The following is a 6,528-nucleotide window of genomic DNA, read 5'->3' on the forward strand; positions in this document are numbered from 1 at the left end:
CAACAGTTGCATTTGTGATACACAAACCACTTCAAAGCGGCATGTCTATGCAACTCAATCCTACTTGAACCTCACCAATTCGGTAAGTTTCTCCAAAAGCCACTTCTGCCACATCATGCTTCATGGCAGTTTCTTTCTGTAGACAGCAACAGACCTTGTGTCCAGCCAGTAATCCCCAGTTACTGAACTGACACTGCTTAGGAAGGTGCAGAACTGAGGCTGAGGTGATGGGGACAGGAAGAGCAGCATGGTCTTATGTAAGGGCGTGAAAGTATTTACAGAGGTTTGGGGGCATCCCTCCTCACACACAAGACCTCATATATCATCTGGCACTGGTATCACGGCCGGTAAGTGAATACAAGGAAATTAAATGCAGGAACCTCTACCTTAAACCATGGGAACTGCCACAGAGTTCAATGGGACTATTCAATGTAAGCATGTAAAAATACAAATTAACAGACTTCTAGCTGACTGCTTAAGTTTTGCTGCACAATAGCAGGAAGTATGTAAATAAGTATTTTTATTGTACTACCTTCCTGTAGGATCTGATTTACAAGTTCTTCTATTTGTGGTCTACCAACACATGCAATGTCTTCAGTAAACTATGAAAAACAATTCAGGAAAGCCTTTTAATGTTTTAAAATGAAAAGTAAATCCTGCTCCTCCCCCGTATGTTAACTGGTTGACCGACTGCTGTCACATTTTTGTATTATGAAATACAAATACTAAAAAGCTAAAGTGAAGTAAATATATGAATTTTCTAATATCCAAGATATAACATTGATCATTCATTCCCAGACAAACTCTTTCCTAATGCAAAAAGAAAAAAAAAAAAAAGTAAATGCAAATCAATCTGTTAGTAGTCTCTAGTCCATCATTTTTGTCAAAGACATTTTTAGTGAAGTCCTGACCATACAATTTGCTCCCCCTGGTGGTTACAGATCAAGTTCATGCTTCACAGCATACATACGATAAAGCCTGTTTCTCAGTTCTTTCTTTCCAAATAGAGACTAGCACCTTATAAAATTAAATTAATATTTTAGTTGTTCCACACTATTTCAGATTCACGATTACATTTTAAAAAATACTGAAGATCAGAAGAACGAATAACATCAGACTAAAGCATAAGCTTGTAGGTTTATTGAAATAACAGTACCTGAAAGGAAGAGAGATTTATAATCACTAAACTTCTGTAAAAAAATACAACACAATCAAATCAGTATTTAACATTACATAAAACAGGGATATTGGATAGTAGCACACTGTACCATTAAAAAGAGAACACAGCTGTTGCTCAGAGGTCTGTTTCCAACTTGTTCCAAATGTCAAAGCTACCTGTTGAAAATTTACAGCATGCCTTAGCTGTTGATTATTTGATTTTCCTTCAGTCTTAGCAATAAATAAAATTGCATAGAAACATCCCACAAAAATACATAAATATTCCTTTGAAAAAATCCAGGCCAAATCACAGGATGCAAATTTTCTCTTTTCAAGAGAGAATAAATTTTGACTGCTCTCATCACCTATGCTGATGCAAATCCACACTACTTACATTCAAAAACAAAGCCCTAACTATTCCAGATTTGTATCACCATAGCTATTAACAGAATTATTAATAGAATGTATTCATAGTACATTTTGTATGATATATTTTTCAATTCTTTTTCGTGCTTGATTAAGAATAAAGCCTCCACAACTTCGAAGAATGATTCAGTTGAAAATTTAAGGACCCAACTGAGGTTTAATAATTATGAATGAAATCAAGTAAGCTATAGTAACAGAAATATATAACAGAATTAGCAGGCACTGTTTTTAATAATAAAATTGATTATCAGATTGTATTGAAATCCAAGAATAATTCAATATAAAATGCATTTGACAGTAAACAAGACGTGTAGTTTTACATTTCATAAACGAGGCATCTCAAAACTGCAGCAAGAAAGCACTTACTAGGACAAGAATTAAGAACATCTCTGAGGAAAGAAAATCTGACAACACAAACAGCAAACTCAAAATACTTGCTTAAAATATTTAAAGTACATGCTCCATGATCAATGCTATACAATATAGCATCAATTGAATATCAAAATATATTAATAAGAAGATTATAAAGACCAACATTACAACAGCTGTTTCAGTGTAAATCACAGTTTAAATTTTCAGAACACACTTCTAGCAGCAACAGCCATTCTGGCTGTCATCCACTGACTACAACTCAGAGTAGTGTGGGGTAGCACACAGGAATAATTAAGTAAACCAAACAGCACCACCCAATGAAATTTCAAAAACATTAAGAACAACAACAACAAAATTGGCTTCAGCAAGCAAGATGATTAACTGATTTTTAGATCTGTGTTACTCACACATCCTTGATTAAGCAAGTGGTCTATTTTGAAATAGCTAGTTAGGAATGAATTTGGCATTAGCTCTAACTGTGAAGGAGATATTCTATTTAATCTACGCTGCTATTGCATCTGACACTGTAACTCAAGTGACAGCAAAGAAAAGCACAAGCTTTGGGAATGCACCATAATTTCAAAGTATATTTAGTGCTACTACCAGAAAACTGCATCTGAATAGGGCTGTAATAACGAGAATTTGATCTGAACTGCGTGACCTACACATAAAAAAGGCTTACTGCACAGACTAATGCCTTTTACTTTTTTTTCTTTTTTGAATTAAGGACAGAAAATATGAAATCTCAAAGAAAATTGTACAGATAACAGAACAAAACTGAAGCCAGAAAGGTAAATCTTAGCAGAAAAAAAGTAATACATATTTTACAAACCACGTATGCTGTTATAAGATATGCTTTAATAAAGCTGCACTATGCAAGAAATATATGTCATACCTACAAAAGTTATCCTGAAAAAATAATCACTGAAACAATCATTGTAAAAAAAAATTATCAAGAAGTTAACAAAAATGTGACTGCAAATGAAATTCCATGTAAATGTACAACAAGAAGAGCAGGCATAATCTGTGGTTGTATAAACAATGACAACATAAGCTTGCAGAGGGACTGTAGATCTATACAGTACTGACCTGGCCAACATTGTAACACATTTTGGGTGTCCATATTCTAAAACATTACAAAGAAAACCAAGAAACAGTACATTATAAAGCTCCACGGTAATTATTACAAGGTTGGAGAGTTTCTTAGAAAGGGATCTGAGAACTGTAATAAATTATGCCACATTTCAATTTTCTTTAGTACACTGAAAGGATTTACCATGTCCAGAATGACTGTTCCTGTAGAGAAAGATAAAAAGAGCCAAGAAACTGAATAAAAACTACATGTGAAATACGATAAGGTAGTAGTAATTAAATATGGGTATAAACGGTAAGAGGAAGATGTGCATTCTCCATCTCCTGAGAGATGCAAATAGAGACTACAAGACTCAAAACTGAAAATTTAGTACGAATGATTAAACAAAGTTTGTTTACAACAAGAATACGACTTTCACTTTTGATAAAGTTATTTTTAAAAGCGTCCAAAAGTATTTTCTTGTGACACGTAATTTCTAATCTTCAGTTCCTTAGAGGACAGTTCTGCTAACAGTCATAACCTCTACTTTTAGCACACATTTCTACACTTTGTTGAGAAACTGGCAACATTATGATGTTTCTGGTAAATTTTAACTGACAGTTCAAAACTTGGTATAAAACCACCAAGATTAAATTTTATACAAATGTATTAAAGTTGCATAGCTACTAGAGAAGAGCATTGCTGCTTATTAGTACTGTTTATGTAACCGCTGTCATTCACACTGATGTGTAAGGCTTTCTGAAACTACATATATGAAACACAGCATCTTAATTACCTGAGGAATGCAAAAAAAGAAAAAAAAAGTATTTTTGCCTTTTCACACAGCAAAATTCTGCTATACCATATTAAAAAGTAACCATACCAGAACACCTTTCTAACTGTCCCAAAGATTTTTTTTTCCCCAAGATTCTTTATTCTTTCTAGCTAATTAGTTTTGCAGAGATGCAGATATGCTTACTGTCTATAGGATGCACACCAATATTAGAAGACTACAGTAAAGTTGTTACCACACTGCCATAACACACAAGCATATGAGCTTAGAAGTCCCCACAAACCTACCAGTGCCTTGACGCACTCTCTCAGAACTGTGTAGCTGAGTGCTCATTACTGTCTTTGCTGTTCCTTGGTTGCACAGCCTGGCTGAATGACTGCTAATTAGTTTGCCTCCTGGATTTGCTCTCTCACATTTCAAGTGGCAACCCCTGGAAGCATCCTATGCAAAATATTCAGAAGGGCCAGAAACTAGAACAGAAATTTCTTTGTTAAAAATTACTTGCTAGACCAAATACATCAGCCTTTTTATTCTACAGCTCTGAAGATTATATCTCTTAAAATTTAACTATACGTTGTCAATCTTTTTCCTTTCATCTTGGCTTTGCAACCTATTAGGCAATGAACTGATTGCATTCACTAAGTCAGGCCTTGCTTATGAGTGAGGCATTCGCATCTTACTGAGGAGCGTATTTGTTTTCTAGTAAATTAAAGAGGACGCTAAACAACTGATATAAATTATCATTTAAAGCACTAGGTTTAAGCAGAACGCTTGATACTAAAGTGTAAAAAATTCAAAATTCAACTGTTTCTCAACGATGAAGCATGAAAATTTCATGAATTCATGGCTTTCTCAACAAAAGCACCTTGTGATTCCACACGATTCTTTTAAACAACTGTGACTTGCACAACGGTCTTAGGATTTGCCTCAAATTAAAAAATTTTAGGACTATAAGTTGTATGTTTCCTTTATTGAAGACATGGGATTTTTTCTCCCTATTTCTGGGACTAAAAGAGACAACACAGTACTATCCAGAGTTGCAACAACTCTTGATAATGTTGCCATGAAACCTGGATGGCTACAGGCCATTTGATGGCTAAAATGTGAGCTGCATTTATAACACTCACAAACCTGAAGAAAATCCAAAATATAACCTGCATTCTACTATTCTCAGGACATAAATAAAAGTTTTGTACTAAAAATTAAAAACAATAATTTATGAAGAAAACCTTTTGTACTCCCACTACAATAAACATTTCTACAATCATCTTATGGTAAGCATGTAAATCATCACAATGGTCTCTGAGAAACATATGCTTTACACAACCCATCAATGATCCAACTAATTAAAAGATACAATGCCAATTTAGTTTTCTAAAAACAATTTTCCTCTCAGCAGATACAACTTCTTCTTGTTTTCTTGCAATGTAGTTGCAACTCAAATGACTTCATAAAAACAGTTCAACCCATTTCCCTATATCCTTTCCTCTAAAAGAAAAAAAAGGCCCCCTATAGCCCGCTCCACTCTGTACAGAAAATTTCTGTTAGCTTAGGAGCCAAATGCTAAGACAGCATTACACAGCAGTGCAGAAAACTGCCTCAGTGGTAGTGAAGAATTATTTCCCTGCATACATAAGTTAGATTTAGTTAAGACTAACCATTCAATAGGGGATAATGCCACAGCCTCTCAGTTCCATATTGAATTTTAGGGAGCTGGAGGTAGGACTGCTTCTGGTTTCAAAAATATGAAACCATTTCTATTCTTGTGTGTAACAAGAAGATTACTGCCATGTTTCTAACCTAAACTCTTATTTCTAAAGCATTAACTGGAGACTTTCTCCACTAATTTAGCAAAATCTGAAGTGAAACCTTTCCTGTGTGCATTTAGAAAAAAGTGGGAAAGTTAAAATGCCTTGCAAAACAAAACACCTGTGGAACTCATGGTTTCCTATATACTCTTCTAGTTCTTATTTATACTAGCACAAACAAAAATATGGAATAGGAGAGTTTCTTTTCAAGTTACTCCACTTAATTATTTTACCCCATAACTTTTCATTTTTCTGATCACAAGCCCTTGTTTTAGGTGTCTGCATTAAAAAACAAAGTTAGTTTAACACGTGCAGTCTGAAAAGGGCCATTGCTTCAGAGCAGATTCAATCCAGCTGCGTAAGCAAACCAGAAGCTATATAAGCAATGCTTTAGTATCTGCAATAAAGGAGTTAAAGTGACAATAAGAAACTAACATGTACATTTCAGAAAGAAAGATGGCTTTTTCTTCAGTACACTAACCTTTTACAAGAAGACTGCTAACATACACCATGTACCAGCCTTAAAAATATTGTACTGTCTTGATTAACTCAGCGCAATGATTTGCAATGATTTCATTCAACATTGCGACTCTGCAATTAAATGGGCTCATCAAACGAATGGTAAGGAACTCCACGAGGAGACTCAACTTCTCTTATTAAGAAGCAAACAGAAAGCGCACGAAACCCTGAAATCGCTTCGCAGCACTTGTACGCTAACAGCCCCAGGCTACCAAGCACCTACGCGTTTTAAACCAGGCATTTGGAGGGAGCTGAAGAGCTGCAAGGCTGCAGGCTGCCTGCAAGGTGGACGGTCCTGCAGGGGGTCACTGGAAAAACGAGGGGGGAACGAACAGGAGACGAAGCAGTCACTGTAGGAGCGAAGACCACAGCCCCGCGTT

Source organism: Aythya marila (genome assembly GCF_965140915.1).
Source record: "Aythya marila genome assembly, chromosome: 7".
In the NCBI taxonomy this organism is placed as follows: Eukaryota; Metazoa; Chordata; class Aves; order Anseriformes; family Anatidae; genus Aythya; species Aythya marila.